At 36.2% G+C, this 22,342-nt stretch overlaps 1 protein-coding gene across 1 annotated transcript in view; it reads left to right on the top strand.

Annotated features, from left to right (window-relative positions):
* The first annotated feature begins 15,741 nt into the window (after positions 1-15,741).
* LOC140155529 (uncharacterized) overlaps positions 15,742-22,342 on the top strand; it is a 120,015-nt gene continuing 113,414 nt past the window's right edge. Inside the window, exon 1 of the mRNA XM_072178408.1 lies at positions 15,742-15,903. The gene's annotated coding sequence lies outside the window, so the exon portion shown is untranslated. The remainder of the gene's footprint in view (positions 15,904-22,342) is intronic.

Genomic DNA, 22,342 nt, shown 5'->3' with positions numbered 1-22,342 from the left:
AGTGTTTTTTTCAAGATGGCGCCCAAAATGGCCGCCAATACCCTTAAAATTGCTATAAATCACATATTTCTTATCATAGAGATATAATTTTGGTGTCTATCCCCAGGTTTGTGAGGTCAAATAATCCAATGAGACCATTCAAACTTTCACCAAGTGATGGCATCCATCTTGAATTTCAAAATGGCTGCCATTTCTGAAATATTTTGCCTAAATTGTAGATTTTTGAACATTTTTACAGAAGCTATGCCTATTTTTTTTAATGTTTTATAAAACGATTAAAAATAATACAAAACATATAAAATGGAAACATTAATTTCATTATTAAAATTAATGTATTATTCAATATATTTCCCTGATGGCAGCCATTTTGAATATCATGAAGTTGATATGATACAAATATTCCAGCCTCATGATTAACAGTAGAATAATAGGTAGTAAAGAATTGGAACATAAGTTTTGATTAAAGTTAACATTTCTTATGGTGAACCTGGGGCTACTAGTAATCCATACATTGAAAAAAGCTCAATTTGAGACATTGATGGATGAATCTGAAGATGTGTACTCTTCGTTGATGGCAGGTGAATCAATATTGGAGAGTATTGAGACATCTGATATATTGGGCAATATCAAACTGGAACTTGGCAAAAGAAGGTCTGAACTACAAGCTAGGTTAAAGACCATTAAACTGTGTCTTAATTACCAGAAGATGTTCAGGGTGGTCAAAGCTATGATCATGCCAAATCGAAACAGGTGCAAATATTTTTCATTCTCGATGCAAATCACTCATTGATCATTGAGGATTTTGGTAGCAAAGCTATGGCTGTTATGTTTGGCAGCAATGGGGAGAGCTCACTTGCAACCCTGCACTACAACATATTTGTCAAGAAGTTAACATCTGCAAAATCGTTTGTCAGTTTACTGTGCCAGATTATGGTCTGGAGTGGACTGACAATGGTATGGATGTCATGGACTGAGGTGGAAAATAGACAGCAACCACATTGTTCCGATCTTGTACGTCTGACATAAAGGCTGCCCCAGATGACCTACTCAATATGATCTAATGTAATTGCAAAAACTGCCCACCTCGTTGCAGCTGACGAAGATACAGACTACCATGTCTGCATGTCAAAACTGACTCATGTGTCAACCCATACAGCAATCAAATAATGGCAGATGAGAGGGAGAGTGAACATAATGATGTACTCTAGCTAATTACCTCAATTCAATCCAATGATGAAGGCTTGTAGCGAAAACGTCATCTTCGCTATGTGCATACATGTATTGTTTTTTATAAAATGCTATAGTAAACAATAGCCCATGAGGAGTGACACAAGTCAAGAACTTATATAGGCAAGCACTATAAAAGACAACCACATGGACCAATCAATTGTTCACAGCAGCTTAGGTACAACAAGAGTGAAGGGGTACAGTAACTTAAGCATCAGACACATGGAATAAGATGCTTATGCACTCTGCTCTTGAAGGATGGTGCGCCGTTATCAGTTACGTTTCCGACTACTCCATCTGGTAGGCTATTCCAAACATGAACTGCAGTGTGGATGAAGCTTCTTGCCAGTTCTAGAAACTGCTACTTTGAGAGCATGGCAAGGCATGGAGAGGCTAGCTCTTCTGACTACAAATGGCATTGGTAGCAGTGCCTTCAGATCTGGTGGGCACAAACTGATGTACATTTTGTAGAAGACTGTTGCTGCGTCAACTTGACTGACATTTTGTCTCCACGCTCACACCTATGATTCGAAGGGCCTTCCTCTGGATAGAGTCTAATAATCATAGACTGGTGGCACTCATCCAAGACAGTAAGATGTATTCCGTCACACTGCGAACTTGGGCCTTGTAAACGGTTGCTCTGCCTCTCACATCAAGTTTGTTTGCAACTCTCCTCAGAGCGCTCAGCTTCTGTCCTGCTCTGGATGAGACGTTAGAGATATGTCCAGGTCAGCTTGCTGTCAACTGTGACTCTCAGGACGACTCCTTCTCAGCCAGTTTGGTGGTATAGTACCATTCAGAAGATTTAGCATGGTTGGATTCCTCTTTCTTGATATTGTCATTGCCTTACATTTTGATGGCTCGATGGTCACCTTCTATCTGTCTGCCCAGATCCTCATTTTCTCCAGGTCTCTGTTCAGGCTAACAGTAACAACTTCAGGGTTGTCTCTAGATGTAATCTCGCAAAAACAAGGTTTTCACACCCATCACCCAGGTCATCAATGAAAACAAAAGTGGGCCCAAAATTGACGCCTTGGGGAACTGATGCATTGATGAAGGAAGTATTTGATGACTGGCCAGATAGGACAACTTTGATGGAACAATCTGTCAGGTAGCTTGGACTAGCTCCTAATCCAGGATACTCATTTTGCCATGAGTTTCGAGCAAAGGCCATTATGGACATTATGTGCACTTCGTTGCCTCTGTCCAAGAAGTTGGACCACCCTTGAGTCAGAATGGTGAGGATCTCAGCCGTGCTGTGTTGCCGCATAAATCCTTAAACTTTTATCTGAAATCAGTTGGTTTCCAAGGAGGTACTCCTGAAGTTGGTTCTGTACAACAGCCTCCATGACCTTGCTGATGATGCAGAGCAGAGAGATGGGGTAAGACATAGATGGATTAGACTTTGAATCTCTCTTGTATACAGGAATGACAGATGATTGAACAGATTCATCAGGATCGGTATAGTAAACTGGTTAACAGATATAAAGAACTTTATTAACCAGGAATGACCAGATGCAGTTTTCCATTGGAAAACTCCCTTGGAGAAGCAAATCTCAAACAGTAGGCTGAGTGGTCTAGCAAGTTCTGCACTGCACTCCTGCAGGACTCTTGCAGGGATTTCGTCAATACCAGTAGCTTTATCTGGTTGAAGATTCCTGAGAAGCTTCATAACATCTGTGACTTTGAAGACTATCTTTTCCATTGAGGACGTTGTTGAATGCTGAATTTCAGGAGTAGATTCTTCTGCGCTGGCAAACTGACATTTAGCGGCAAAGGTTTGACAGAATTTTTCAGCTTTGTCTTTTGATGTATTGTAGACTTGACGGTCATCCTTAAGCACTGGTATATCAACTCTGGTGGACTTACCAGCTAAAGGTTCGTTCATACTACCACCGCATTTGCGATGCGTTGCTTTGCGATGCGGTGCTGTTATTATATATGTCTGAGCATACACTATGAACTCTTTATGCCAATTATGTCTCAGTCGTCATATATTGTATGAACTCTCTATACCAATTATGTCCGAGTCTACATTGTATGAACTCTTTTCCAAATTAGACTCTTTACAAGCCAATGGGACTACGCCAATATATGTCAGCCAACATTTGACCTACTTATTGTCTGATCATGATTGTGTCTTGCCAATTTTGTCTTGCCAATATTGACTTTTCTGTTGTAATTGATTAAATTGGGCAACCTATTTCAGCTTAACTACAAGACTTGTCTCAGTGCTCCTAAGGAAAGTAGGTATATCAACCAACCAACCAACCAGCCAACCAACAAACCAACCAACCAACCATCCATCGCATTTTTTGCAACTCGGAAGTACATGTAAAATAATACAAATACATTTCAGGTCATTTTCAGGTCAGCAATGATGTATAATATACAATGTATATAACAATACAGGCACAAATGTTTCACTCATTTACCAACCAATCATAGTGAGACACATCGCTACCAACCTGAAAACGACCCGTAATGTATACAGTGTAATACAATTTTGGAGACCATGTTGAACGCAATATTGAATTTTTGGACCCCTGAAGTCTTCAATAGATCATTATTGAGTTGAAAACTATCACCTGAATAGTAAGATATAGGCAGCCATTTTGGATTTGTAGCTCATGTGATTAATCTGAAATATTTTTGTTAGTCAAAGTGGAATCCTTGACCCAAAAAACCTATGTGTAGACACCAAAATTGCAATTCATGTGTAAAAAAGGAGTAAATTATAGGTATTTTAAGAGTTTTTGGCGGTCATTTTGGACGCCATCTTGGATTTGTAGGTTACCTGAATACTCTGCGATATTTTTTTGATCATTGTAGAATACTTGACCCCAAAACATGTTTTTAGATGTTGCAACTCTGTGGTGAAAAATAAATTATTTGTAGCAATTTTAAGATTTTTGGCGGCCATTTTGGACGCCATCTTGGATTTGTAGGTTTTTTGATCACTCAACAATATTTTTGATGATCCTAGTAAAATCCTTGACCCCAAAACATGGGTTTAGACACCAAAATTGCAACTCTGTGGTGAAAATTAATTAATTGTAGTAATTTTAAGATTTTTTGGCGGCCATTTTGGACGCCATCTTGGAAAACCCCTTTCCTGTAGCCCGATTTTTTAGGACTTTTTTTCTGTTATTCCTGAGGTCCCATAGAACCAAAATCAGTTAAAAAACCTTTTGTTGCAATTTTTTTTGGGTCAAACCGTATATTCCCCCGTCTACTAAGCATGAAATTAAGATCTATAATATTCAAATTGGAACTTTTAAATTTAAATTTGTTCTTGGAATTAAACACCTCGTGGCATCGAGAGAAAAAGAGGGGTGGGGCGGTCAAATGAGTTATACTTAATAAACAACAACACCGAGTATATTATCGTCAGTAAACATTACAACATTGAACATGCCAGTAAACGAATATTGTGACTAGAACAAATTTGGCAGACTTCAATGCATTTTATTTTGTCAAAAAGCTACCAGCTGTCTGGGTGGTATCTATCCTCCATACGCATTGGAATTACAATGTTTATCCTTTCCTATCGTATCTCGTGTAGAATGGAATGGTGCAATTTTTTTTGCTGTTTTGGTCACGTGTTGTTGTATCGCACAGGTGGAAATTAAAAAAGAGAGCATTTCTCATGTTGCCCAAACGATCACTTTATCGTCAACCATATCATCAGATGATCTTAGCAAATCTTCAATTCTTTCGACTGAAAAATGTCTCGTACTGACGTTGCTTCTACCCCCTTTTTCACACGCGGCTACTTATATCTTCATTTATACAGCCTGCAATACGGCTTCAAATATGCATGAATTTAAGTGTTGCTTATACAATGTTCAACCGATAATTTTATCAAGTGGCCTTGTTGAAGCCCATTAACAATGATAACGATACAAAGCAACTCACAGTTGTAATTATTCATTAGTTTATCTACAACGCATCATATAATTTTTTCTAGAACCAGGTGGTGGCCGCATTGCATTCTCCAAATTCAGTAAATTTTCATCGTCAACCGTGTAATTGAATGGGATTATTTTGAAATTTTAAAACGCTTGAAATATCACAAACAAATAGGCCTATGTTGATAAATAATATAAATACAAGCTAAAACCGTTGGGGTTCGATAATGAACCCCACAAAACTAACCGACTATATTGGACAATGCCATACGGCCGGGCGGTTTCACAAGTTGCCGGCTCGATCATGTCATCCGCCGCCTGTCTAGAACTGCACAATACCAACAGCTTTGACACTTATATGCAGAGATACTTTTTAGCTATTTTTTTAAAATTAAATTTCATTTATCTATCAAATTATTCACTTTTTTCTACGTTAAATGGTTATTTATATTCTGACACTCATGAGAAATGGAGGGAATATGGTTTAATTTGGGGCATGACCAACTCAATTCAAAATATACGTGTTGACATTATTTATGTGTTTATTATTTTTAATATAATAATATATAGGTTCACTTTTCCGAAAATAAAAAAAAATCTCTATTCCGAAAACAGAAAAGCTTCTCTAATCCGAATATGAAAGAAGGTTCTCTATTCCGAATACGGGTTCTCTATTCCGGCATCTAAAACAGGTTCTTTATTCCGAAATGAGTCACCGTGATCTCTATTCCGAATTATAAAAGAGTTGTTGTTTTCGAATCTGTTGTTGTTGAACCTTTCACGCGCAGAGTCCTTTGGGTTTGGTAGTATGATATACAGATATATGATATGATATATATGATATGATATGTAGACTGGGTGGTATGATTTAGGATGCTTTGTCATAAAGAAATAAGTCCCCCTCTGAACATGTCGTCATAACATTGTAAGGTTTCGTTTTGTACCAATAAAACTAACTGTGAAATAATTATATGACTGTTTACTAAGTGCTGTGTGAAAATTAGAGATTTCCATGACTTCAGGGCTGAATGAGCCTAAATTGAAGGCAAAAACTGCCCTTATCAAAAGTCACAAAGTAGGCCTAAGTTGATTCATGGCTTGTTACTAATGGAAAACCTCATGTGTTTTAGTGCAGTTTAAAATCCTCACCTAGTGAACATTTACTGTAATGTGTATCGATTCTTGATCATTCAGCCATGCAAATCCCCTTGGTGCAGAGTTCAGCACAGTGAGTTGTAAGATGGCCAGTTCCATTCCTTGTCCCAATACGCCTTGCAGTTAACAAGCATAGGCCTACTTTGTGACTTTTGGAAAGAGCAGTTTTTGTCTTCAATTTGGGTTCATTCAGCAATGAAGTCATGCACATCTTTCATTTTCACAAAACACTTAGTAAACAATCATATAATTATTTCTAATTAAGTTTTATTGATACAAAGTTTTACTTTACGATGTTATGACGAAATTTTCAGAGAGGGACTTATTTATTTTGATGTGTTTAGTTCAGGGTTAGACGGTATGCCATTGGGATTTTGACACTATGTTTATAAGGAATGGGTTGCGAGAGAACGTAAAAACCCAATTAAACCAGGGACGCACAGAAAAAAAAAAAATGAAAGCAGATATACCAAGAGTTTGCAAACTACTGGAAACAAGTACATGTTTCCGAGTGGGATCACGTGACTAAGCCACACACTACCACAAGGTCATAGGCGATCGATTTGGGTGTTTTTGTGGGTGAACTACACAGATTTCGTATTAGTCATAAAAAGAACGCGCTTATTTACACCCAAACGACCTAAGCTAATCGTAGATCCATCCTTCATTTTAGTGTTAAAAGTTTTACCACAGCATCTTACCCGGGGGTAGGACCGGCCATCAAAAGTGGGTGGTGAGGCCCATCATTGGTTTCTACAGTAGAATCCACGATTTTCATTTTGTTCTTGTAAAATCATTCTAAGAGCTACTAACTTTTTACTTTTAGGTTGAATAAACATTTCCTTTTATATTTAGGAGAAAATTTTGTGAAAATCGCATGTTCGTAGAATTTTTAGCCGAAAATTAATTTTGCCTCTACTTTGTACATAGCCAGAATTCCCCAAAATATATAATTTCAAAATTTATTTTATTCTATTTATTATAGGGTCAGGCTCATGTCACAATATGATTTAAATACGTTTATGGGATGTTTAGCTTCATTGGTTCTGAATTCCAGAAATATCTTAATAGTGCAGTGCACCTGTTTTGGGTTTTGCATGTATGGCATGGATACAATCGTACCAAAAACTGCCCTTCCCGCATCATGACCCACATATCCATGATAATTAAAAGGGGCATTTTGGAATGGTGCATGGCAAAGGTCTCGTAAGAGTTCCCTTACTTTTTATGTTTATATCTGTGCACATTAATGCTGATGTTACAATGAAATTAAGGTATTATAACTTTCTTTTTAACAAGTTACTCTAGGTGACTATTTTGGTATTAAGAGTGCTCAAACCCATTACAGGTGAGCTAAGAAAAAAAAAGTATAGACCTCTGGCAAGGCAACCGTTACTTATATATAGTTTCACGGCATACCCTCACTTAAGATTATTGGGTATACCGATCGTCAGTCCGTCAGATAACCTTCTTTTCACATATTTATTTGATATTTATATATAATACTATAATTATAATCATTAGTATTATTTTTCCTTTTTGTTTATATTTTACTTTTGTTGGTCCTAAACATTAGTTATATTACTTACTATATAATAAATAACTCTATATCAATATGGATTTTCCTGATGTACACCACCTATCGGTCTATTACTGATCGTCATTCGACGGACGCTATTCCAATAGAGGCCGTCAGCATTTTCCGCGGGATCCGCAATCTTGTGGGTACTGCCGTTCTGCATGTCATGCGTTAGACCATTACGCCCCCGATTACGCGAGAGGCGCAGCGCGTGACGCACCTCTTCAGTAAACCGTCAACGCAACAAGGCACTCCGTACCAACAAGATGGCGACGTTGACGTCACAATGACTACCTCTATCATCAACTACCAATTAACCGCAGAGTAAACAACTTTTATATAGTAATGCCTTATCCTTAATACAGCTAGAGAATCTACAACTGACGGGTAATGACGGAGATAATAACCTCCAGTCGTTTTGTTAACCTAACTACAGTTCCTCGGCATAATCATAATTATTTTACAAATGACATTTTTTTAATTTTTGAAACATTTTTTGTGATTTCGAAAAATAATCTTTACTTATTTAAAGTATAACTGTTGATGTTGACAGATGGAGACGAGTCTGTAAATGACACAAATTCCGGTCACAAATTTAATCACTGAATACAGGATTAAAAAACATAAAATGACATTCTAACCTTTGCGTGTCGACGATCGTACCCACATTTAAAATGTAGAATGCGAAGGACGTATAGCTTCTATCAAGAAAGAACAACTATAAGCAACGGAATGTTTCTTTGGGTCAGATAAATCCAACATCGTCTTGTCGATAAAATTCACACCACTTAAAGCTCTGCGTGCTAGCCATGCGCTTCAATGGAAAAAGTTCAAGTTTTGAAATATTTTCTCAAAATATCAAGAGCTATCTTAAGAACTACTGAATCAATACTAGGCTTGTTTGTACTCATTTTAATGCATTTTTCATGCTGATTCCAAATATGGACATGAAAATTTACATTATTTTTGAATTTTTGAATTTTTTGTCGTCTGCAGTCGACACCCGCGTGAAGAGAGTTAAGGTACCCGAGGGTGTGTCTTTGATTGTGCAATAGATGGACGTGGACGTAACATCCTCGTGGTATAGATTGCACGAACGTCACATGATAGTAAGCCAAAGGCGTTTCGTCTACAGCATGACTGTGTCTATGAAGTGTGAATTATTCTTCCTCAAGGGCTTTACAAACCATGACGATTACAGATATTGTCCGTCATGTTCGTCGTTGATAAACTTGTTCTATGTCAACAACGTAACTAAACAACAAGTGCTTTCCCTTAGCACACATTTCGCTTCGATGTCAAAGAAATGATATGCCCAACAAAATACCTATTCCGTGTACATTCTGAACGGTTATACGACATAGGATTCGGGTCTTATTTTCTACATTGCAAACCAAATTGGTTATCTTTGAGATGTATCCATTTCAATCATTTCACTCGTCAATTTATATTTACAACATGCCAAAATATCCGTAAAATTAAAGTCAACTTGGAGGAGTTTTATCTTCATGCATCAGCGAAATGTGACCCCGTCCCATAATATGGACAACAATTGGCCCCGGAACTACACTTGAGGACTACCTGCTGATCTAACATTGCCTCTGATTGGTCAATTACGTGGTATCTTCACTTTAATTACCAATCAGAATGGAGCTTTGCAAATAATTCACCCCAATTTTTTTGCGTGGTGAAATTATTCTAACAATGTTGCTGATTGGTCCAATTGATAATGAAAACTTCTTTTTGGCCAATCGGCAGGTAGTTTTCATGGGTTAATTGTTGACCCCAAATTTGTTGCCCAGAGCGCTTGTGACTCTAAAAAGTTGGGGTGTTTTTCAATATTAAAAAAAACCACACGTTTAACATAGACGACGCCCCCTAAGAGTGGGGCACAAATAGATTACAATAACATTTTTAAAACATTACAAAAATATTGTTGTAGTGTGTTTTTATACAAAACATTTTAAAACGTTTTCATGACCTTTATATAACCCGACATTTAATGTTATTTAAACGTTTTTACCTAAACCAAAACTCAAAATATAACTTATTTAAAACAGTTTTAAAAACGTTTTTGTGTTTGCTGGGAAGCAATTTTAATCCAATTTTAAATACAAAATATAACGGTTTTTTGAAATAATAATAGTGTAAGTTTAAGAAAGTAAATACAACATATGGCGTTCATGACGCCACCCTTCCACGAACTTCCACTTCCACAAAGGAGATTACAAAGGTTGGTATCACGATTATTCCGAGTCATTTGGTCAGCCCTAGCATCCACAACATGCTCATCTATTAGAGCACAGTTCATCAACTCCAATACATTTGTACATTCATTGAATGACCTTTGAAAACATGGGTACAAGAACCTCATACTCTGCAGCTTTAGGTCAAATTTTGTGCTATGATTGTTTGGTTGAGGTTATGGAACTATGCCATTGGAATGAGGAGGCCACTGTGCAGGCATCTTAGAGCGTTTTCATGACCGATGTATCTGATAATGCATTTATGTAGGGCCGACTATCGATATGATCGATATTTATCAAGCATATTATAATATGTGACGTGTCATGTCAAAAGGAGACACTCTTGGGCAGGTTATTAATTTTAAGGCTTTTACATATCTTAAGTAAAGAGATATTCCACAACGCCGTTTTCCCCTAATGAAATCGGACATTCCTAAGCGAAGATATTGAGTTTGCAAGTTATGGTATTATAAAAATGGAAATTGAGATATCGGCCTTTGAAAATATTATTGACAATGTTGAGAGTAGGAATTACCTTGAAAAATGTCTGACAAAATACAGGATGCCAGTTATATTGCGGTCTAAAACTATCAGACAATATTTGAAACATTTTAATCATTTTAATGTACATCACAAATTCGCAACAAACCAAATTGTGAAAAAATCACCCGGGCAGATTTGTGGCTATTTCTCTACTTACGATCCTGCCTAAAAGTGTCTCCTTTTGACATGACACGTCACATATGTGACGTGTCATGTCAAAAGGAGACACTTTTGGGCAGGTTAACAATTTTGAGGTTTTTACATATCTTAAATATAGAGATATTTTGCTCCACAATGCCGTTTTCCCCAATGTAATCGGACATTTCTAAGCGAAGATATTGAGTTCGTAAGTTATGGTATTATAAAATTGGAAATTGAGATATCGACCTTTAAAAATATTATTGACAATGTTGAGAGTAGGAATTACCGTTAAAAATGTCTCAAAAAATATAAGATGCCAGCTGGATTCGGGTCTGAAACTATCAGACAATATTTTCAACAATAATTACATCACAAATTTGCAACAAACGCAAATTGTGAAAAAATCACCCCGGGCAGATTTTTGGCTATTTCTCCATTTACGATCCCGCCCAAAAGTGTCTCCTTTTGACATGACACGTCACATATGATCAGCTCATAATATGCGAGAATTTTTTAGGTTTTGGTACTGCGTGCGTGCGTCAATTAAGTTCCAACTTACACCTGCATAAATTGACAAAAGCGCGCATCAGTCAAACAACACGCAAAGCGAGGTTCGCGTAACGTTAGTGTATTTAGTCATGCTAGTATAGTTGGTACTACTTAAATAAATATGTCTTCTGAATGCGCAAAACATTAACAACATTTCTTGATCAAAGGCGGCCATAACATACGACACCGCACTGGATATAGGCATTCGTTCTCATCCTGATACATTATTATAAAGTAGGCTATTTTTCGTGGGCACATTAGTGAAGGTTTCGATTTTATAATTTTAGTGTTCACAACCCAAGTGTTCGAGTTCTCTGACATTCGTATCAAAAGTTTTACAGCATTACCATAATAGTGTTATCACATCAGCAGTGCAACGTGTCCGAGTTGTCAATTCAACTGTACTGATAACACCTGCTTTGATTTTTTCAGTACGCTACCTACCACGACAAAAGGGCATAACTATATAAAACTAAAAAAAAAAATTTCGCGGTTCTCGGGTTGGACGGTTCTCGTGATAGGCCTATCTCTAATTACCCAACGCCCGTTACCTATAATACTTGTCCTGACCTTTCAAACTACTATACGATATACGTCTCTCAATGATTAAGACACAACTATCAACTCTGTTTTGTAGCTGTGACGCTTACTTCGGAACTTATAATCTGAAAACCCATCGTTCGCCTCTTCCAAACCCTGTCCTGCAACCACCACGGAGGACCCAAAAATACCCCGAAATTTTAGTAGTGTCTGGATGTAGGCCGTCAATTCAATCGGGAGAAATGTGAACGCAAACGGGTATGTTAATCATGTCTTTAAAATAGGCCTATTGGTCCGATGAGATGCACCTGTTAGTCACTGTAATGCTTTCCGATGCTCGCACTGCGCCCGTCGGTACTCTGCAGCACTACGCGATAGCGCACCGCGAACACGCGATACGCACCGCGCGCTCGCGTTATACGCACCGCGAGCACGCGTTAGCGAGCCACGCGCACGTGATAGCGCGCGGACAGAGGACGGACACGCCATAATTAATATTAAGATAGTGAAATCAACCTATAGAGCGTCGCTCTACGGCTCACTCCAATTTCAAAATCTTTAACCCTAATTCAATACCTTTAAAACTGGTGCACACGTGCAAGTCAAAGCAAATTAAGCATCAGCATCGTCTTTATTAAATATTTTTTAAAATTATCAATGTTAGTTGATCAAGTTATTTTTGTCGCGAGAGGGCTGTTAACACTTGAAGCTTATGAGTCAACAATCACACAGATTGTACATGCACCATATTGGTATTCGGTCATCTCCAGGCGTATGTATGAAACATATCTTTGTATCTGGAAAATTAATTATAATTAATATAGATAGTCAACTTTTGCATTTAATGGATCTTGTTGACCTTACGAATGCATATACGCGACAAAATTTATCATACCTATTAAATTCCAATTCAGTGATCCCAGCGAAAAAAATAAAATTGATTATAAACTGCTTAAAAGTGAAGGATAAGTTATTCAAATTGTCATTTGGTAGTTTGAAATGATTTTTTTTCCAAAAAACAAAGAAAACAGCAGTATTGACGAAGTTGAAGCCCCATTCAAATACATGTTGCTAATTTACTGTCATCATATAAATGACAGATTCATGTAAATGCCTTATTTTGTCTTAAATATACATGGTTTTCGGCGGAACAACTAGCAGGTTATGTTAGCACATCTATGACAACGACAAAGGTACCAAAATCAAAATTTTGATGCTTTTTGTCCAGATGAGCAAATCACCGAATGAGCCTTTAATTAAAGAGAATTGGATCTTGTTGACCTTGCGAATGCTCTACCTTACATTAAAATTCATCATATCCATTAAAGAGAACTGGCGGGTGTACTTCGAAGAGGTTTAAGTTAATGTCAACAATAGTATCAAGTTTGCCTCATTTTAACATCTCTGTGAGGTCAGGTCACTTCTGCTCTTTATCTATAAAGACATCCTGCTTCCCAGAAATACAAGTTAAAGACCTCTATACTCTGATCAGCTCGTAGTCGGTGGGACTCATAACATAGAAGATTGATTATAGTTTGGGGTAGCCCCATACCCTAGTTCATTAGTGTATTGACGTATTAAGGCTAATAATAGGGAGTGGTGATAATTATCACTTTTTTTACTTCTGACTTCTAAAATTTGGTGGAGGTTGATATATAGAATATTCGAGGGGGAACAATGTTTAAATGAGTTGATGGTATGTCTGGTAGGTCTCAATACCCTGTGCATTATGCTACCTGTAGAGTCAATGAAAAATACAAAAATAAAATGATTTAAAACAACCCCTTACAAAATTTAAAACTAATTCGAATTGCGTTTCTGGTCTCACCGTGAAAATTTAACCCTAAAATGGCTAATTTATGCTATTTTATCATTTTATTGACGATTATAGTCATATTTTAAGCTAAACGGTTATCTAGACCCACAAGGTTACCAATTCAATGCCAATTCAATGCTTTTGTATTCAGTTTAGGTATTACACACACTTAAAGATACGGGGTCAAATATGCATCGACTAAAAATAAATTGACCCTGTTTCATTTTCGTTTCGTTTTGATTTGAAAACCCAAGTTAATCGATTCAAACAAAACTTGGTTTTTCGAGCGATAAACCAGGTATATTGGCGAAAAACCAAGTTATTCTCTTGTATTGTGCAATATACCTGCCATATACGCATGCATTATGAATTATCTTGAAGTGGTGGGCAGAGATCAGACGATAAACTGCTAGATGTCAGCAATAATCTAATATTTAACATTGATTCAGCTTGATAATTGAGCGATAGAGGGCAGCAAACTGGCTTAGCTAACGGTGTAGTAACGCGGTGAACTTAACAAAGAGGTGAATCGCCGGGGTGAATCGTTATTCGGTACTTTGACAAACAAAACGATTATGTTTTTAATGCTAGGGATGTGTTTTGCTATGGTGCGTCCGAAAACATCGGACACCTGGCATCTGATACTGTTTTGAACCACTGGATGAATAATCTACACCAATAAATCTCGATTATGTTATTAGAGCAGCCGTGAAAACCAGAAAACCCTTTAAAAATATTTAAGCACTTTGTCAACATGCTGTTAGATATTTTTCAGCAAACATTTAAAACAATATTAAGTAATATTATGTTATGACGTTTTGCAGTATGTATTAGAAGACATAATACACAAACCCAACAGCAAGAATACATTATAGACAATGATGTTTCAGAAAAGGTAAAGAGAGAAAGAGGAGTGAGGCAAGGAGACAGACTGTCACCAAACCTTTTTCGCAGCAACATTGAAAAGGGCAATATATAGGAAAGTAATTAACATCAATGGAGACATGGTAGCAGATCTCCGTTTAGCAGATGACATTGCTTTTACAACAATATCAGTGAAAGATATGGAAGAACAGCTAACACTTTCTTGAACAGATAAAGTAAATTGGTTAGATAACGAATATACAAAGTTAAACTAAAGATCGTGTCAAACTTTGCAACAGCACAAACAATCACAATAGTAAATCACTATTAATGAGAAGGGTCGATAATTATAGATATCGTGGTTGGATATTGAATTAAATAGAAGGATGTTCGATCAGTGGGTCTTAACAACCATGAGCTATGGAGCACGGTAAACAATAAAGGATATGGAGCAGAGACTGAAGGCATGTGGTAAGATGTCTCTAACTGGGTGACAAAGTGAGACACGTCTAAATGAGGCCATTAGAGAATGAATTTGGATAAAACCTTCTGATAATTACAAACACTCGCTGAGCAGCAAGACCTTCCCTCTAAACTTTTAATCCGATAAGCTGATTATCTATTTGCTTTCATGAGTTGGAAGACATTCTTTGATGTATTACTGAGCTCAATCATCTGAAATTATTGGAGCGTGAGCCACCCAGGCTGGTGGCTCAGCATAGTATTTTATTAACAGAAGGTTTTCCAAATTAATTTCCTAATGCAAATAACTAAAGTCAGAGACATTGCAGAGATGATAAAAGGAATGAAATGAAGTTGGGCAGGACATTATTACGAACACAAGACAACAGGCTAGAGAACAGAATGACTGTAAAAAGGAAGAGAGGAAGACAGGAACGGCGACGGAGAGACAACATCACAAACAACAACTTGGCCAAGAACAGCAAAAGGCAGAACCAGGTGGAAAATGTTGCAAGAGGGCATCACACACCAGTGGGTTAAATAGCCTGATGAGATACCGTTCAACATTACCTAAAATAGTTCACAAATTATCCACAAGAATAAACAAGTTGCCTACCCACATCCGGATAATTAATTTATAAATGATACTCCGTAACGCAGTAACGCAGCTAACATGCGCAGAACCGTTACAATTTTCTTTCCAAGTTTTGTACTCGCACTTGAAGCTATATAGAGACGGACAGCGATCTCCCACTCAGCTAGTGTCAAAATTACACTTGCTCACGTGTAGCTCGTCATTTTATAAGGATTCTGCACCAGGAAAACAACGGAACTTTCTTTTATACTGATTTCGTAGTACTAAACACTTAGGTAAGTGACTGAACTTTAACGCATTGTTTTGTAGTTGTATGATGGTAAAATACGTTGATGCAACAGATTTGCTATCAACGTTATTAACGTGTCTTTTGTTGGTCTTACTATATACGTACATAACAAAGTAATACACATCCTTTTTTTGCTGATGTTTTTTTTATTAATAGGTTCCTTTTGCTTTGCCTTTTCTTTTGATTATGTACACTACAACTATCAGTTTCTGTTCTACTTCTTTTGGTATTAATTGAACAACATAATGTTATTTATATCGAAATCAAGAGCTAATAATCGGGTGTAAAATTCAAGATATCGTAAAAAGTAAAAAGGAAACAAAAAATGCGGATATAATGGTGATTACCAAAATTACTTCTTATGTTTCAATTCAATATTATTTATATTGTATTTAAAATATTTTATTTTATTATTTCAAACCGTGTTACGATTCATCCATACCGCACGTTGAAAATTATTTTTCATTTTATTTTGTGAGAATTTAATATAATCACTGACAAGAATATTTTGATGACTGGAGCCAAAATCACTTGTGATTGCAATAGGTAAAAAGAATAATTAACACGAGTAGAGGTGCATAACGCTAGACTGTCTGGTAAACATAACACATTTTCCCTAACAAAAATAGGAAAACACATTTCTAGGGTGGCAATGCTTTCTGCTAATGTATAATCAGAACTCAAACTGTTGGAAGCACTGCATAATACGGAGATTCTCACATTCAATCACGATGTTTAAATCTAATAATCACTTTAGAAATAGATTAAGTAGCAATTTGCCTACGACGAGTATAAAAATGTTTGTACATGTTTAGTTTAAATGTTATTAGGTAAACTGCAATAAACATTCGGTGATATATTTAGTCGTTATTTTAAAGAAAGCGTTGAATACAGTTAACAGAATGTGCATGCTTTTGATATCGATATCATTACGGCCTTCCCGGTGGGGGTTCTCCCTGGTTGAATGTATACGGGGATGTGCCCCCGGGGATGCGCCACGGTTTTGGTATATCGATGGGTGGATTTTCAGTGGATATCAATGGGCGCATTTGGGCATAAGTGCTCCCGAAAGCGCCTAATCATGGCAAATTTAGGTGCTTTTGGGTGTTTTTTGTGGAACATCGGTATACTGATGGGTGGCAAAATAGTATAGAGAAACTCAGCATCCGAAAGTTTGCGTGACACATCCAAGTAAATTTTTTTCTAAGACCCCCCTTAACAAAGCATCTTAAAAAAAAAAAGAAGATGAAAACATAACTTATCGTAACGTCGCGAAATATACAGATATAGTCTAAAAACTAATTTAACATACTTCATGTTTTTCTCAGCTTGTAAACTAGAAAAATTATTTTTAAAAAGAACGTTGTGTCCATATTCATGAATTCTACATTTTTTCTTTGTTTTCTTTTGTAACCTCTTAATTGACCTTGAATTTAGGTTAATAGTTTACAATAGAGTTATATAACTTTATTTAAACAATATTTCTTAATCGAAATCGATATCATAAAAATATATTTTACAAAAATGTTCCGACATTTCATTTTTGTATTTATAAAATGTCCCCATTTGTAGAAAATGGTTGTCAATCATAACAATACACGTTACTTTTAGCATTTTAAGTCAAATCATTTACAATATTTTTAAAGGCCCTATACTTTGTGTACGAGTATAATAGTTTATAAAGATTTATGAAATACGCGCAGGAGATATACCGATAAACCAGTGAGTTGAAGTATACATTGCAAAACAGAACGATTACTTGGACATAACATAGCATTTTTGACGACATTTCATTTTATATAATATTAGAATAAGTCACATGACCAAAATCCCGCTCCAGTCAACCACTCTTGAAAAAGTCTCGTCGGATGACGGACGAAAATTTGAGTAAGTCAAATTTTTCTTAAGTTGTGTGACCAGTTTAAACTTACCTCAACAAATATTAGAATATGTTTTTAAACAACAGAACATCTTTCAATAAATTAATCCTGACTAACCCTCTGTTCATCTGGACGCTCGGTTCTTAGGTATTATAAATAGTAATATTATTTTCATTACTTCCACATAACTCTTGTCTGGATGTTCAGCCCGCTTGGACGGCATAAATATATTTTAATAATGTTTTCCTAAGAACCAGAAAACTGCCGATGAATTAAAATACTGCATCACATTCTGAGTGAATTTCATTGAAGTTGTATTATTTGCCTTTGCTTCAATATGTTTTGTTTTTTGAAACTACAACACCAGTGTCCATCCGCTATGGCGGAGGTTCGCAATGTAAAAAATAAGGCTCGTTATGGCGCAAATAAGGTTCGCTATGTCGCATAGGTTAGCTATTACTATGACTAGGTTTAGGGTTAGGATAAGGGACGGTTAGGGCTACGGTTAATGTTAATGTAAGGGCAGGGTTAGATTAGACATAGCGAACCTAATTGCATAACCATAACTTCCGAATAAACGCTAAGCATATAATCAAGTCGTATTTATTATCTGTGAACACATTGAAGCAAAAACAAGTTATCGTATTTAAAGACCGCGTTTTGTGACGTAGTACATTGATACGCTTCTGGTGACGTGTTATGCACTCAAACATTTAACACGAGCGCTTATCACAGTATATCGTATGAATACACGCCGGTGTAATTGGTAGCTATTCGATTTGTTTGAAGGGAAACTGAACAACGAAATTAAACTTTAAAAGTCTAAAAAAGAAAATAACAATACAGTTGATTATGAATAACCAAATAAAAAGTGACAGTTATGAATGTCTGTATTGTATTAGTTAATGACATTGTATCAGGTATTGTTAGGAAGAAAATATAACCCTTCCGCTTCGGCTTCTGCTTTGTTACTCCCGAACGCTACAATTGTAACCAGACGAGGAGGGAGTAGTGCGCGATATGATGAAAAGATGTTATGCTTGTAGACTTTGGTAGTGTTTGCTTAAATGACTTGGTTTCTTCTATAGTGATGATGTTTTGTGGGATTATGTTCCAGTCCTTAATTGTGTTTGAAAAAATGGAGTTAATCCAACAGTCATTTCTCCCCGATGGTCTTTGGTAGACTTTGGTATTCGCCAGCGAAGTGGTTACAAAACTCCAGGGTAACTGGATCACACACCTCAAAAGCGGATTACTCGTAACACTTCGCTGGTGAATTGGTATCGATGCACAATCATTAATCTTGTCATAGATAATCTTTATTCAACATAGTAAACCTTCGATATCGGGATGCACCGATTAACATCGATGCTTTAGCTGTCCGAGCGAAGTAAACCAAGCAGACGCGCCGGATGTTGATTCATCACCCATTAACAACGCGTCGTCTGCGTGGTTTACTTCGCGATGGAAAAAAATAAGTTGACCCAATATTCTTTTCTCTCCGATGGTCTTTGGTAGGATTTGGTATTGGTATCGATGCACAGTCATCAATCTCGTCATTGCTTATCTTTATTCAACATAGTAAATCTTCAATATCGGGATGTAATTAGGGATTCAATCATGCTTCACCGTTGTTCATCACCGATTAACAACAATGCGTCCGCGTCGTCTGCGTGGTTTACTTCGCGAGGGTAGCTTAAGCTGCCCGAGCGAAGTAAACCACGCAGACGCGCCGCATGTTGATTCCTCACCCATTAACAATGCTTGGCTCCTGTACAAAGGTATAGGAAGAGTTGTTGAATAACCAATAGCGCCGTTTGAGATTGGAGAGGCATAGTTTTCCTTTAGAAGTAGTTGGGTTCAAACATTTGTAACACAGCTATAATAGATTAAGAAAATAAAACTGTTAATTGCATCTTAGTGGAATACACAGAGAGCAACTAAAATATCAAGATAATGAAACATAAAACCTAATTGTAAATGCAGCTAATAGACGGACTTTAAAAACACATGAAACGGATATTTTGTGATAAATTGTTTAACTAGTTTAAAACAAGAATGTGTATACTAACACGGACTTATCAAGGCGGTTTATAAACTGAAATAAGTTCACAAAAGAATTCCTGTGATTGACGACTTCTTGTTTTATAAGCGAAGAAGAATATTGTCGACAAATCATGTAATATTCCCGCGTTACTGATTATGTTGTTTACACTACTATCCACATTTGGAGCCCATTAATACTATTCTTGCTACATGTTAACGTGGCTATATGGCACCAATCGGGTAACTTTCGTACTAGGGAGAGAGAGAGCTATCTTCCCCTTGTGCGCGAGATGAAGACATGTTTCTTTTTGTATACTAAAAAGGTACCCTGTAATCTGTATGCAAGTTTATTTTGCGGGATATTTTTATGATGGATACAATAATATGAGTATAGAGATGTCCAACATTTCCTTTTCTGCGTAAGGTGGTACTACACCCCTTGATAAATTTGTGACTATTTTTGCATTTTTCTCAAAAATAATAACACCGGTAACAAGGTTATATATATTATAGGGGCAAGGAATCTACACTGGAATTTCAGTGACAAGCGGTACGTTATTTATGATAAGAAAAGAGGTACCGCTACCGCTAGGTACCTCATTTCTTAACTTACATAATGAACCACTTGTCTTGAATCACTAAAATTTCAGTGAAGTAATTGGATTCCTTGCCCCTATAATATACATAACTTTTGTTACCAGTAATTATTTTTTGAGAAAAATGCAAAATTAGTCACAACATTTAGTACGGGGTGTAGTACCACCTTAACTTCAAAATGATCTAATTCAATATGGATCATTCAAGATTTGTTTCTTCCTGTTCATTTTAATCTCATTTTAACCTATTATACTATAGTTCAACATGAACCTAGTTTAGTAATACTAAAACAACAGCGTTTAAACGACATTGAAACCTTAGCATTACTTTGTACCGTTACCATTTTTGTACCGTTACATATTTTGCTATAATGCCTATTGAATATTCCAAATTGATTTAATAAATTACCCTATATTTGTCTTCAAAAAGTAATAATTATTATGAATCTAGTTCAAACGCGTCCACACTTAATGCTTTCCTTTTTTACCTAATCAATAACACCCATCTGTAAAAATATAGTCGTGGATAGTTTTACACTTTGCTGTAGTAAATTCATTGGACACGATCGAACCAAGTTCGGTGTTTTGTGAAAACAGGACAAAAATGAGATGTTATTCATTGTGTGCTGTAAAGGTTTCTAGGTCGATATAAAATTGGCCCTTCGATTCGAGTATTTTGATTCTTGTATAGATGACGACATCAATCAACTAAAAGACGTATTGGGATTTGTTTAGATACAGTCAAATTAAGCATTCACTTTCATTTGTTTTGTATTGTTTCCTGTGAGTTATATATTAATATCAGTTTAAGTCGTACCATATTACTTACTTTTATATTAATCTGCATGTGTAACGCTTACGACGCATTTGTAATTATTACCGAATTATCACCAGTACTTATCATTTTACCACTAGTTTAAATTTAATGACTATTTCGGCATTCTACTCATGTTGTATTACCTCTTTACGTTCTACACGTAATCATGAACTATACAACACTGATGAAATGTTTTGGTTTTAATTGTTATAATATGTTTGTATCATTGTACATTGGTTGTTTTTTGACAAGCGCAATGAGCGTCTCTCGACGGATACCGGCGCTTTATTTAGTGTACATTATTATTATTATTATTATTATAATTATTATGTACTTAACGCTTGCAATGCATTTACTTTAAATTTAATTTGATTTAATAAATTACCCTATATTTGTCTTCAAAAAGTAATAATTATTATGAATCTAGTTCAAACGCGTCCACACTTAATGCTTTCCTTTTTTACCTAATCAATAACACCCATCTGTAAAAATATAGTCGTGGATAGTTTTACACTTTGCTGTAGTAAATTCATTGGACACGATCGAACCAAGTTCGGTGTTTTGTGAAAACAGGACAAAAATGAGATGTTATTCATTGTGTGCTGTAAAGGTTTCTAGGTCGATATAAAATTGGCCCTTCGATTCGAGTATTTTGATTCTTGTATAGATGACGACATCAATCAACTAAAAGACGTATTGGGATTTGTTTAGATACAGTCAAATTAAGCATTCACTTTCATTTGTTTTGTATTGTTTCCTGTGAGTTATATATTAATATCAGTTTAAGTCGTACCATATTACTTACTTTTATATTAATCTGCATGTGTAACGCTTACGACGCATTTGTAATTATTACCGAATTATCACCAGTACTTATCATTTTACCACTAGTTTAAATTTAATGACTATTTCGGCATTCTACTCATGTTGTATTACCTCTTTACGTTCTACACGTAATCATGAACTATACAACACTGATGAAATGTTTTGGTTTTAATTGTTATAATATGTTTGTATCATTGTACATTGGTTGTTTTTTGACAAGCGCAATGAGCGTCTCTCGACGGATACCGGCGCTTTATTTAG

This window comes from Amphiura filiformis, chromosome 6 (assembly GCF_039555335.1).
Source record: "Amphiura filiformis chromosome 6, Afil_fr2py, whole genome shotgun sequence".
In the NCBI taxonomy this organism is placed as follows: Eukaryota; Metazoa; Echinodermata; class Ophiuroidea; order Amphilepidida; family Amphiuridae; genus Amphiura; species Amphiura filiformis.
The sequence above is the reverse complement of the archived record's forward strand: the minus strand, read 5'-3'. Positions and strand labels throughout refer to the sequence as shown.